A 14,378-nucleotide genomic window follows, 5' to 3' on the forward strand; every position below is an offset into this window, starting at 1 on the left:
TTCTGAAAACCATTGTCTGTGAACACAATACGTTGCTGCATCCACAAATGCAAGTTAAAAGTCCACCATACAAAGGAAAAACCATATATGAACAAGATCCAGAAACACTGCTGCCTTCTTTGAGCTCAAGCTTATTTAAGATGGACTGAGGTGAAGTGGAAAACTGTCCTATGGTCTGATGAATCAAAATATGAAATGCTTTTTGGTAATCATGGACACTGTGTCCTCTGGCCTAAAGAGGAGAGGGACCCTCTGACTTGTTATCAGCGCACAGTTCAAAAGCCAGCATCTGTGATGGTATGGGGGTGCATTAGTGTACATGGCATGGGTGATTTGCACATCTGTGAATGCACAATTAATGCTGAAAAATATATACAAATTTGGAGCAGCAAATGCTACCATCCAGTCAACATCTTTTTCAGGGAATGCCTTGCTTATTTCAGCAAGAAAATGCATGTATTTCAACAGCATGGCTCCGTAGTAAAAGAGTCCATGTGCAAAACTGGCCTGCCTGCAGTCCAGACCTGTCACCCACTGAAAACATTTGGTACATTATGAAAAGGAAAATACGACAAAAGAAACCCCAAACTGTTGAGCAGCTGAAATCCTATATCAAGCAAGAATGGGAAAACATTTCACATTCAAAACTACACCAATTGGTCTCCTCAGTTCCCAAACACTTACACAGTATTGTTAAAAGAAGACATGGGAAACATGCCCCAGTCACAACTTTTTTGAAACATGTTGTTGGCATCAAATTCAAAATGGGCATGTATTTTTTCAAAAGGAATACAACTTCTCAGTTTCAACATTTGATATGTTGTCTTTTTACTATTTTCAAGTAAATGTAGAGATTAATATTTGGGCATCATTGCATTCTGTTTTCATTAGCATTTTACATAGCGTCCCAACTTTTTAGGTAACAGGGTTGCACATTAACACATTTTGAAGTCCGTCTAAGCAGGACATTGAACTTTGAATAACTGCACAATACACTATGTTATCAAGTACTGTTATAAATAATGTATATTTACAGATCTTGGCTAATATGACGCATGTTAAGGACAGTTGGTTGTGTTCCTTAATAGTTACTTTTCAAGTAATTATTCTGATAAATATTGAACAGTTTCTAACCTTTGCAACCAGTATCTACTGTTGATTTATCTTTAAACAATGTTAAATCAACAGTAGGTACTAGTAGACACTTTACTGATACCTTTTAGCAGAGACTGTATTGTTCCTTTGACCAATGTGTAAAGTGTTGGGCAAAGGACTGTTCTGTCAAGTGTCTGTTGGGAAAGAGTTTATCTTCACTTTTACCTGGGGAGTATAAAATAAACAGTAGATCTGAATCAGTAGTCGTCTTGAATCCAAAAGTTCAATCATTCCACAGGAAAAGGAATACCACGTGGTTATTTTCTCCTGTATCCATTTTATTGTCTCAGTGAAAGGAAGATATTGTTTTGGAATTTTAAGTAACTGTAATATTTGAATGGGGTTTCCAATATATACATTCTATGTGCACATTGTTTTTAGAGTTGGTTCAGTTCTGTGTGAGTAAACCAAATAGCTCCAAGTTTAATTTTAATAATTCTTACCCTTTTGAAAAGAACAGAATAGAATCATAATTAATTATTCTAAATAAATTAGGATTTTACCTCAACATTACAATATCACTCAAAAGGAAACATTAACAAAAATATGTATTTACATTTTAAGCAGCGTCCCAGCGTTTCTGGAAACTGGGTTGTACTATTTCTAATGAAAAACTAAAATTAGGTTGTAACGATAATGTACAAAAGGGTTTAATAAATGTTAACTAACTGAAAAAGTTTGGAAACCTTAAAGAATTTTTAAATTTATTTTTAAATGAATAGAAATAAAAACAATAATATACACCTTCAGAAAGTATTCAAACCACTTAACTTCATCCATCCCTGAGTAAAGAATCCTGACATACCACCTGAAAGAACCTGAGAATACAGCTCCAGAAAAAATTCAAGACCACTGCACCTTTTTCGTTCCTTTCCAAAAAAGTTGAAAAGGAAAGTTTTGAGTGAGCAACAGAAGCATTAAATGTGCAGTGCTCTTGTAACGAGGACGCGCATGGAGGACGCGCGCCACCCCTCCCGACGTGGTGTTCGGTGCGCGTCATCGCCGGCCTTCTAGCCACGCCGCTCCTCCTCCCACGGCACTGTCCTGTCTTGTTATTGCACACACCTGGTGTCCATTCCCTCATTAGGTTGCCTATATTAGTTCCCTTGTTTCTGGGCGTCTTTGTGTGGTATTGTTCTATGTTTGGTGTTGTATTGCAAGACTATTGCACACTTTTGCGCTCTTGTTGTACACGTGCCATTTTTTCGTTAAAGAAGATTAACTACCTCACTGCGTTTGGCTCCTTTATTCACACACCCTGACACACCGTTGACAGAATACCACACCTCCAGAATGGAGCCAGCGGGGAGCGACCTCATCCACCAGCATGGGAGCATGATCGCGTCCCTGGGGGAGGCCGTGACAGAGATGGTCCAGGCTATGCGGCGGTTGGAGGCGAGGTTGCCATCTGAGCAGCAAACCCCGACACTCAACCCGGGTGGAGTGCCCCTGCCATCGTCTCCACCGTCGCAGAGGAGGACCATTCAACTGAGCCTTCCTCAGGGATTCGGCGGAGACGCTGCCCAGTGCTCTGGGTTCCTGCTCCAGCTGGAGCTCTACTTTGCCTCCCTCAGCCCTCACCCGGGGGATAGGGAGAAGGTCTCGGCCCTTGTCTCCTGCCTGAGGGGCAAGGCGTTGGACTGGGCCAACTCCGTTTGGTCCACCAACGGGCCGGAGTTGGCCCATTACGGGGCGTTCGTCGGCCTCTTCCGGGCCGTGTTCGATCACCCGCCCGACGGCAGGGAGGTCGGCGAGCGTCTCGTGCACCTGAGGCAGGGGACAAGGAGCGTGCAGGCCTTCGCCCTGGAGTTCAGGACCCTGGCGGCGGGGTCGGGCTGGAACGACAGGGCACTTATAGATCATTTCCGGTGCCACTTACGGTCTGACGTCCGTAGGGAGCTGGCATGCCGGGACGCCATGTTGACGTTCGACCAGCTCGTCGACATGGCGATCCGGCTGGACAATCTGCTAGCCACCCGCGGACGCACCGGGAATGATCAGCCCCCTCCGGTACACCCCGTCGCCGGACCTGAACCCATGGAAGTGGGAGGCGCCGCACGTAGGGAGACGGTGCGGTCTAGGGAGTGTTCCTTTTGTGGGAGGAAGGGACACTCTGCCTCCTACTGTTTCCAGCGAGAAAGGGTCGAGCGGAGGAAGCCTGACACCCCTACACCGAGTCAGGTGAGTAGACCACACACACTGTCAGGGCTCTCTGCGAAGCACATGACACTTTTGGTGGCCTTCCCTGATTTTCCTGCTAACTCTCAGTGTAAGGCGCTCGTAGACTCAGGCGCAGCTGGGAATTTTATGGACAGCGGTTACGCACAGAAACTGCGCATTCCGCTGGTTCCATTGTCTCAACCTAGGTCCATTACGGGCTTAGACAGCAAACCACTAGGCACTGGTCTCGTTGAGCACGTCACAGTCCCTATCACGATGACCGTACAGCACGCCCATACCGAACAGATTGAGTTTCATGTTATTCACTCTCCTGCTTTCCCTGTGGTGCTGGTTCTTCCATGGTTGTCGGGACACAACCCAACTATTTCCTGGTCGCAGAGAGTGTTGACAGGGTGGTCTCAGGGGTGTCAGGAGAGGTGTCTAGGTGTTTCCGTTGGTGCGACCTCGGTGGAAAGTCCAGACAGTGTCTCCGCAGTGCGCATTCCCCCGGAATATGCCGATTTAGCGCTGGTCTTTTCGAAGACCATGGCTAGTCGTTTGCCACCACATCGGTCCGGGGATTGTGCTATAAACCTAAAGGGAGATGCTGTGCCGCCTTATTGTCATGTGTATCCCCTGTCGCAGGCAGAAACCGCAGCGATGGAGACCTATGTGGCCGAATCCCTGCGGCAGGGGCAGATCCGCCGTTCCACCTCGCCCGCCTCCTCGAGTTTCTTTTTTGTGAGGAAGAAGGATGGGGGTTTGCGTCCGTGCATTGACTACAGGGCGTTAAATAAACTGACGATCCGGTACTCATATCCTATCCCCCTGATTTCCCAATATATTGAGTCAATGCATGGGGCGCGCTTCTTCACAAAACTGGACCTCCGGAGTGCGTACAATTTGGTGAGAATCCGAGAGGGAGACAAGTGGAAAACCGCCTTCAGCACCACCACGGGTCACTACGAATACCTGGTGATGCCGTATGGGTTGATGAATGCCCCGGCAGTGTTTCAGTCCTTTGTGAACGACGTGTTTAGGGACATGCTGGGGCGCGGAGTTGTGGTTTACATTGAGGACATCCTCGTGTATTCCACTACGCGTGCTGAGCATGTGTCTCTCGTTCGCAGGGTGCTGAAGCGACTGTTGGAGCATGGCCTGTACGCTAAAGCAGAGAAGTGCGCGTTCTTCCAGCGAGCCGTCTCTTTCCTCGGGTTTCTGATTTCCGCCGGTGGGGTGGAAATGGAGGTCGATCGCGTGTCAGCCGTGCGTAATTGGCCCGTTCCCACCACGGTTAAGGCGGTGCAGCGATTTATTGGGTTTGCCAATTTCTACCGTAGGTTTATACGGGGCTTCGGCAAGGTGGCAGCTCCTATTACTTCCTTGTTGAAGGGTGGGCCGAGCCGGATCACCTGGACGACCGAGGCAGACGTCGCATTTCGCACCCTTAAGAGAATGTTCACCTCTGCCCCGGTTCTGGCTCACCCCGATCCGTCACTGCCGTTCATAGTGGAGGTGGATGCCTCGGAGGTGGGGATAGGTGCTGTATTGTCCCAACTGTCGGGTACCCCTCCTAAGCGTCGCCCCTGTGCTTTTTACTCGCGAAAGCTCAGTGAGGCAGAGCGCAACTATGGCGTCGGTGACAGGGAGCTGTTGGCTGTGTTTAACGCCTTGACTGTTTGGAGACATTGGCTCGAGGGAGCGAGACACCCGTTTGTAGTCTGGACCGACCACCGTAACCTGGAGTACATCCGGGCGGCGAGGAGACTGAACCCTCGCCAGGCCAGGTGGGCGTTGTTTTTTGCCCGGTTCGATTTCACGCTTTCATACGTTCTGGGTACAAAAAACGCCAAGGCAGACGTGCTGTCTCGGTTGTGGGTCGCGGGTGAAAGGCGGGTAGATGATACACCGATTCTGCCCGCCTCATGCATTGTGGCGCCGGTTGTGTGGGACGTGGACGCGGACATTCAGCGAGCGTTGCACAGCGATCCTGGGCCTCCTGGGTGTCCTGCGGGTCGTCAGTACGTCCCGCTGGATGTCCGTGACCGTCTCATTTACTGGGCCCACACGTCCCCTTCCACGGGTCACCCGGGCATAGACCATACTGTGCGCTGCCTTACCGATAAGTACTGGTGGCCTGGTCTGGCTAAGGATGTGAGGGCGTACGTGTCCTCCTGTTCGGTGTGCGCTCAGTGTAAGGCACCTAGACACCTTCCGGCGGGTAAGTTACTCCCTTTGCCCGTTCCACAACGACCATGGTCTCACTTGTCCATTGATTTTCTGACCGATCTTCCCCCCTCACTAGGCAATACCACGGTCCTGGTTGTTGTGGATCGGTTTTCAAAGGCCTGCCGGTTCCTTCCCCTCCCTGGTCTCCCTACGGCTCTGCAGACCGCAGAGGCTCTATTCACCCATGTCTTCCGGCACTACGGGGTGCCGGAGGACATTGTTTCTGACCGGGGCCCTCAGTTCACGTCTCGAGTTTGGAAGGCCTTTATGGGCCGGTTGGGGGTCTCGGTCAGTCTCACCTCCGGGTTCCACCCCGAAGCTAATGGGCAGGTGGAGCGTGTGAACCAAGACCTGGGGAGGTTCCTGCGGTCCTATTGCCAGGACCGGCCGGGGGAGTGGGCGGAGTTCCTGCCCTGGGCAGAGTATGCTCAGAATTCACTCCGTCACTCCTCCACGTCCTTGACTCCCTTTCAGTGTGTCCTGGGGTACCAGCCGGTCTTGGTACCCTGGCAGAGCCAGCCCGAGTCTGGGGTTCCGGCGGTGGACGACTGGTTCCGGCGCGCCGAGGACACCTGGTCCGTGGCCCATCGACACATCCGGCGCGCCGGGGTTCGCCAGAAGTCCGCTGCTGACCGCCGGCGCAATGACACCCCGGTCTACGCTGTGGGCGACCGGGTCTGGCTCTCGACCCGGAACCTCCCTCTCCGCCTGCCCTGCCGGAAGCTGGGCCCGCGGTTTGTAGGGCCGTTTAAAGTCCTGGGGAGAGTGAACGAGGTAACCTATAAATTGCAACTTCCCCCTGATTACAGGATTAATGCCTCGTTCCATGTGTCTCTCCTCAGGCCGGTGGTGGCTGGTCCCCTCCAGCAGTCTGAGGTGCGGGAGGTCCCTCCGCCCCCTCTGGACATCGAGGGGGGCCCGGCGTACTCTGTCCGTTCCATCCTCGACTCGAGGCGCCGGGGGAGGGGCCTGCAGTACCTGGTGGAGTGGGAGGGGTACGGCCCGGAGGAGCGTTGCTGGGTGCCGGCGGTGGATGTTCTTGATCCGGAGCTCCTCGCCGACTTCCATCGTCGGCGCCCTGATCGTCCTGCGCGGCGCCCTCCGGGTCGGCCCCGGGGCCGGCGGGGGCGCGCTGCCGGAGCCGCGCGTCGAGGGGGGGGTACTGTAACGAGGACGCGCATGGAGGACGCGCGCCACCCCTCCCGACGTGGTGTTCGGTGCGCGTCATCGCCGGCCTTCTAGCCACGCCGCTCCTCCTCCCAAGGCACTGTCCTGTCTTGTTATTGCACACACCTGGTGTCCATTCCCTCATTAGGTTGCCTATATTAGTTCCCTTGTTTCTGGGCGTCTTTGTGTGGTATTGTTCTATGTTTGGTGTTGTATTGCAAGACTATTGCACGCTTTTGCGCTCTTGTTGTACGCGTGCCATTTTTTCGTTAAAGAAGATTAACTACCTCCCTGCGTTTGGCTCCTTTATTCACACACCCTGACACACCGTTGACAGCTCTCGTAATTTTAACCCTTCTGCTCCTCACTCAAAACCTTTCTTTTCAACTTTTTTGGAAAGGAAATAAAAAGTTGCAGTGGTCTCTTAATTTTTTCCGGAGCTGTATATATATATATATTTAAATGTATTTTTTGCATGTACTGTACAACCACACAACCTGCATGCACTGTACAACAACACAAACTGCATGTAGTCACAAAACACTGTGTTGGTTATTAAAGTGGAGCGATAAGGACCTTAGAGGATTTGTAGATCTTAGATGATTTGACAGGTGTAATAAATCTGGTAATAGTTCCATCTTTCCTCCATGGGGTGTAGTTATACCATATTGCATATACCAAACAAATTCTCTCAGATCTCCACAAGTTCATGTGGGTTTAGGGGACAGATTTGTTATTGGCCTGGTCAAGATGATGAGAGGGCAAAGGAGGAAGCGAGAAAATGAGAGAAGGGGGCAAGAGAGGAGGGTTTGGGCAGAGAGGAGAGAGAGAGTAAAGATAAGATGGGAGTAAGACAGACAGGATGATGAGAAAGCAGACTAGAAAGTGAGAAGGAGATAGGGAGGTAATGTTTCACAGAGGTAAAAGGTAAACACTTACTTATTATATCCATCTGAAAGTAAATTATAAAACAAAGTACCAAAATGTGGACCTATTTGGACCAATCAGAACAGAGGAGCAATAGTGTTTTAAAGTTGTTGTTTTTTTAGTTTACAACATAGATTTTGCACTTTGGTAGGCTTTTGATCAAGTGCATTTGATGAAGATGCACTACTATTTTCTGTTACATTTCCAAAGAGTGTCTTTGAATAGCTAAAGTCAAGTGCTTATATCAGAATGTGACTGCAATCAGTACATTCACTACCTCTACATCTTTGATGACTACCCTGATGTCCTCCAGCGGATGCTGGGGTCCTACCTCCTGAATAACAAATAAGGACATGTTAAGGTCCTTCACAACCTCATCAGCATGGCAAGAGACAACATAACACACATACAGAGACAAAATATTAATGTAATTTGGTAAAACACAAATTAGGTTTTATCAGAAAACACTCTGGTGGCTCGGTGACCCTGACAACTTCCGTCGTTTCTGCATAATGCAACATACATGGTACTGTAGGACTGCATCATTTGTGTCAACACAGTAAAAGCAATGTTTATGCAATCGCTGTGAAAGAGTGCACATGTATTAATTGTTATTTCAAGCCGATGAGTTGCATTTCACCTGAAATATGTTTTGGTGCAAGTGAATTAGCTAGCTAGCTAGCAAATTCTACTCTGTAAACATATCAATATAAATAGCTAAAGTTCCTCATAGACAGTGTTTTCAAGTTGTATTTAGTTTGGCCTGTTGATACATAAAAAGACAACTTCAACCTTTTAGAATGTTGGACCAAAGGACTGACTGGTATGGACTAGCTACTAAAGCAGATGGGAGAGCCCATGCAAAGGGTGAAGCCTGAGTAAGCAGAGTAATGGCCAGCTTCTCGAGGACCTGGATAAGCACATCTACCCAGTGTCATCTATTTTCTAGTAAAGAAATAATTGACATTAAATATTATTTTTCCAAAACCTGAAGCAAATACATTATACACGTGCAAATCATCATCAGTGATTTACCTTCATGCATTAGAGCTAGATCAAAAGCCAGATGCATAAATGATTGATTCTGTGATTATTTTTTTATTATTCAGTTTGATACCGAGTTTTCGATGATATTTTCCCCCACAGAAGGCTTGCAAAAGCCACTGATTGTGAACAGACAGTAGATACTAAGTAATGTTAGCTAGATAATGAGAAATGCTCATGTTTAGGCTACCATAATCATTGCTTACATCACATTTTCTTGACTTTGAGTTTGCCAAATCATAGCTTACAAAACTAGGCACCGATGGTCTTCTAGACATGGATAGGTTATTTGATTTTCTCAGCTGTAAGCCCAAAATATATTTGCATTTAAAACATTTGTAAAAACCTTGACTGAAGTCCTTTCTAGAGCCTTTCACATAGCTTAAAGGCATATTTCAGTGTCTCCTGAACTTAAGACTTTTGGTATAAAGAATAATGCCAAAAATATCACATCTGTTCTATCACCTACCCAACGTTCTCTGATGCATGCTGTACGGATTTGGGGACAGTTTAACACTTCATTAGAAAGTATGTGCAGCTGCTTTCCCACTTCAGGTGAACTTTTAAACTTCTTTTACAACACTGTTTTGATGAATGTAGTGGCATAACATAGAAGGTTAATGTTTATACACTTCAATGATGCCATCTGATATTGTCACCTTTTTAATGACAAAACACATTGAACTTACGGCACTTGATGTGTCACTCTGAAAGTTCCGATTTTAAAGTGACATCATGAACATTTGTCAGATGTCAGTCATAAAACCAGTCATAACATGCCGCAAGAGTTTACATCATCCTTGTCACAGAATCATAAAGGCTATATTAAAGTGCACTTCATGTATATAGTGTTGCTGTATTCCTTAAAGATAAAAGTACCTCTCCCCTATTTGCAGCAAGAGCCGTGATGATTAAGTAGAATCCCTCTGAGTTTTGAGTTTCACCTTGTCTGTCCTGCAAGCCGGATTAAAAAGGAAAGGCTGGCCGTCTGGGGAGATATGTCGACTAACACTTGCATCGATCCATAACCAAGTATACTTGAGAGATTAACTACACATCCTTCTGACAGTGTGCTTAATCAAGGAGGACAATTTTGCCAAAGCCAAATCTAACCTGCCATTAAACATTTGGGCTAAATAGGAAATGCACAAAAGTGGAATATAATGCAAATTTCCAGTCAGGGATGTAACTCCAAATGAAATGAGCATTTATTTAAAGTCACCATTAGCCTACCAAGCATGTCTGCTTGAATCACTTATCCTTTAAAACTGCTTTCTGACATAACACTGTCATACTTAATATGACACATACCCCTTTACCCCAAAAGATAATCTGGTCAACCCTTCTATGTATGTATTTTTTCTCCACTATACCAATAAACCGGAACTAAATTACCGCTTCTACTTTAGTCTATTTCTACTTCATATCCCCCTCAAGTTCCTTAGTCAGTTTTGTTGTAGGTCTAACAACAGGTTTAACAGCCCTTTCTTGGGGTCTCAAAGTTCCACCCTGCTGTGTCTTGATGAATATAATACCAGAAATGGATGCTTAAATAACCACTCAAGTCTTATCGTTTGGTGATCAAGCTTATGAGCCCTGTCTTCTGGCTGCAATAACAGTAATGGTCTTACAGTGACATTTGCTGTGATAGAAGGCTTTTTTCCTGTTTCTTCTTGCATCCATTAACTTGGTGTGTTTTTGTTAGGCCACCTAGTTTGCGGGTTTGTCTTCAGAGTTGGGTGTGTCATTTTTAATCAATAATTAGTAAAAAATCAAAGGTCAGGCCTGGAATGAAGACCATTCAAATTATTAACCTAAGCCAAGTTGACATAAGACAACAGAGGTGGTCGCAGTGGAAATATTTTAGGAACTCTGACAAAGTTGGGTTTCAAATGTTTTCTGATAATATGCAGAGACTGCTATACTAACCTCCAGTGGTAGCTGGTTCCACCTCTGATGTGCCAGGACAGAGAAGAGTTTGACTGCATGGATTGTGAACTGCTTACCTGAAGGGATGGCCACAAGCCCAGTGATGGCTGAACAAAGAGCCTGGGTGGGGATGTGGGGTTTGAGAATTGCCTGAAGGTAAGGAGGAGAGAGAGCACTTGTTGCTCCGTGGGCAATCACCATGTCCTTATAGTGGATATACGTTTCAACTGGAAGCCAGACTATCAGAAGAAGAAGGGTGGAAATGGAAAACTTAGGAAGGTTGAACATTGGACTTGCCGCTACATACTGAATTAGTAGCACGAGTTTGGTGGGAAAGACAAGGGAGCCAAGACTATCAAGATTGAGTTGCAGAGACGACAAGTGACGGTGCTGTGTCCTGCATGAGGAAAGGGACGATTGTCGTGACCGACGATTATTGTTAAGGTTAACGCCAAGGTTCGTCATGGTGGACAACACTGTGCAGTTGTCCACCATGACGGATTTCCCGTAGAGGAAGAGGAGCTCAGCTGGGCACAGAGAAGTACATGTTTTCACTTGGCTTTATGAATGGGTGGAAGGAGAATGAAATTCTGCATGGATATGACAGAGTCAAAGGGGCTTGTTCTATGAAGAGAGGGAGATAGGGCCTAGAACCGAGTCTTGGTTGAACACCAATAGTAAAAGGATCTCCATGATCCAAGAGGGTGGAAACATTTTATGGTTCACTGTGTCAAAGGCAGCGGATAGATCTAGGAGAATAAGAACAGTGGTGGGAGAATTTCGGCATTGTAGAGAGTTTCTGTTACATAGCGGAGAGCAGTCTCAGTTGAGTGGCTGTCAATGGAGGCCTAAACATGGACACAGCACCTGCCCTTTGGGTCTCAAGTGGATGGGCCCTCAAACAATGTGTTGTGTGAAGAATGGGTCCTTGTTCACTACCCCAGAAACATACCAGTATTCAAATTGCTATATATGCCCTTGAAAAGCCAAAGCCTTATCTGTCATAGATATTTCTTGGGGTAAAATAGGCACTGGCAATGTATAACAAAATGATATGCTTATTCTACTTAAACTTTACAAATTATGAATAAATTATAAAAATGATTCAACTAAATTAATCATTTCTTATTTTCTTTGGTATTTTTTTCATATACAGATATGCAATGAAGATTCCTGGGTAATATGTACATTGGGGAGAACAAGTATTTGATACACTGCTGATTTTGCAGGTTTTCCTACTTAATAAAAATTACACACTTCTACATGCTTTGTAAGTGGGGAAAACCTGCAAAATCGGCAGTGTATCAAATACTTGTTCTCCCCACTGTAGGTGGCTATCCCCCAAGCTTTTTCAGCGCTATTTTGGGGGTCATAGTCAGGATCTGGCAGAGAGAGTTGCCTCTTGGCATCTCTATGGTTGTTTTTTTGTTCTTCCCAATTAGAGGCAGTTGTACATCATTGCCTCCAATTGGGGATCCTATTTTAAGTTGAGTTGTTTGCCACACCCAGTGTGGAGTATTGTTTGTGTAAGCAGAGTGCTTTGGTCACCGGAGCCGCTTTGGTCACCGAGCCGCTCTGTTTTTGTCTGCCTTTGAACCAAATTAAAATAATCGATTTCAACCACCACTCTGCACTTGTGTCCAGCCTCCACAACCGAGACAATAGGGATATATTGTCTGTTCAGATTCAGCTCAATTCCGCGAAATTGATTGGACGGTGCTTTACAGATGGACAACGACCCAAAACATACTGCGAAGGCAACCCAGGAGTTTTTTTAAGGCAAAGAAGTGGAATATTCTGCAATGGCTAAGATAATCACCTGATCTCAACCCGATTGAGCATGCATTTCACTTTCTGAAGAGAAAACGTAAGGCAGAAAGACCCACAAACAAACAACCACTGAAAATAGCTGCAGTAAAGGACTGGCAAAGCATCACAAAGGAGGAAACCACATTTCCTCCATATGTTCCAGGCTTCAAGCAGTCATTGCCTGCAGACAATTCTCAACAAAGTATTATTACAAATGTACATTTTATTCATGATTGTTAATTTGTCGAATTACATGTGAGCCCCTGAAATAAGGGGACTGTGTATGTTTTCAATTCCTAAAAGTTTCATACATTATTTTTGTTCAACCCTTAAAGCTGAAAGTCTGCACTTCAATTGCATCTCGGTTGTTTCATTTAAAATCCATTGTGGTGGTGTACAGAGCCAAGATTATGAAGATTTTGTCAGTGTCCAAATATTTCCGGACCTAACTGTAACTTGCTTACTAAGTGCTTGAATACAAGAATATGTAGTATATATTTATGTATGTGTTTAAATTCAATCATTTGCTGAAATTAGAGGAATATTTAGTAAGATGGTATGTATATTGCTTTATTTTGTTCAATTTATATTTTGAGTCTCATCTCATCGCAGACCATAGCCTGAGTCTAATGACTAGAATAAATTATAGAAATCGTAGCCAAGCCAATAGAACGGCAACCAAAGAATGGCAGAAGGAACCTTAATAAGCATCAAATAATTAGACAGAAGTTATAGCATTTCCTATTTTAACTTTGGCAAGTTTATGCCCTTTAACTGTTACTTCCCTTCTTAATTAAGACTATGGTAATTATAAGTTGTTTTGACTCCGCTAGTCAATTAAGCAACTATTTAACAAATAATTTTGTGCTTTTCGACAGATGGGATTTTCTAAGACACCAGTAATTCTCTTGAGACAATGCCCAGGGATATCTTCAGTGTTAATACTTTTCTGTAGGAATAATTGGGGTACCAGTGCTTTGATAAGCAGTAAGTGCTATGTGATTTATTACTATATTAGTGACCAAATGTGAGTGTATTTCTGTTGTTTTTCTGTTGGATTATCTGGTATGATTTAAGAATTACTTCTCTTCCCATCTGGTTTTGTTGTGAATAAATGTAAAGGTGAACGTTAGGAAGTTAGCTTTGGCAATACAGGCAGCACAACGCAGGCATCCTCTCCAGACCTGTTCCCTAAAACAGAATATCAGATACTTAAGATGGTGTAGAAAATATATCTTATCTCAATACCTTGATTGGTCCATTCAATCCAATCATTCTCAAGAAACTAATTCTGAATGTTTGAAAAGGTTTCCCAGAAATGGTTTGTTTTGCGTTACAAAGCCAGATGTTTTCTTTATTTCTAAACTGAACTGAAGTTGTTTGCCCACACTCACAAGATATATACATTATCAGTAAGTTTTCATATTATAATTTTTTACTTAAAGAGAATATGTCTTACTAGATTCTGAGAATGTCTTGAAAGGTCCTTGCTCAAATGTTGTTAGTTCATATTGTCATTAAGGTCTGAAAGATGTTTATTTGAACTGCATGTAGGTTAATTAATTAAAATAAACTGACAAATAAACTGACACAGTAAACACAGTGAAAGACAGTATCTCTTTTCTTTTGAACTAAGATGAATACTTTTGGCCCAATAATCATGAACACCAGCATAGAACAACACGAGTAAGTGATCATTTACATGTATGATATATTGTGGTGTTTCAGACACTAAAAATATAATAAATATATAACAATTGAGAAGACAGGAGCCAGGTGCACAGCTTCTACAACCACACTTTATGGATGCTTGAAGTTAATCAGGGCATACTCCACATCTGTGTTTTCAGCAGTAGGAGAAAATGAGAAGGAGAAAATGTTTAAGGTAGTATATGTTTTCTTTGAGTATTAAATGAATAGGAGAGATCCACTCTTGGCTGGCCCAGCTTAAAGCCGTA

Source organism: Esox lucius, chromosome 7, assembly GCF_011004845.1.
Source record: "Esox lucius isolate fEsoLuc1 chromosome 7, fEsoLuc1.pri, whole genome shotgun sequence".
Taxonomy (NCBI): Eukaryota; Metazoa; Chordata; class Actinopteri; order Esociformes; family Esocidae; genus Esox; species Esox lucius.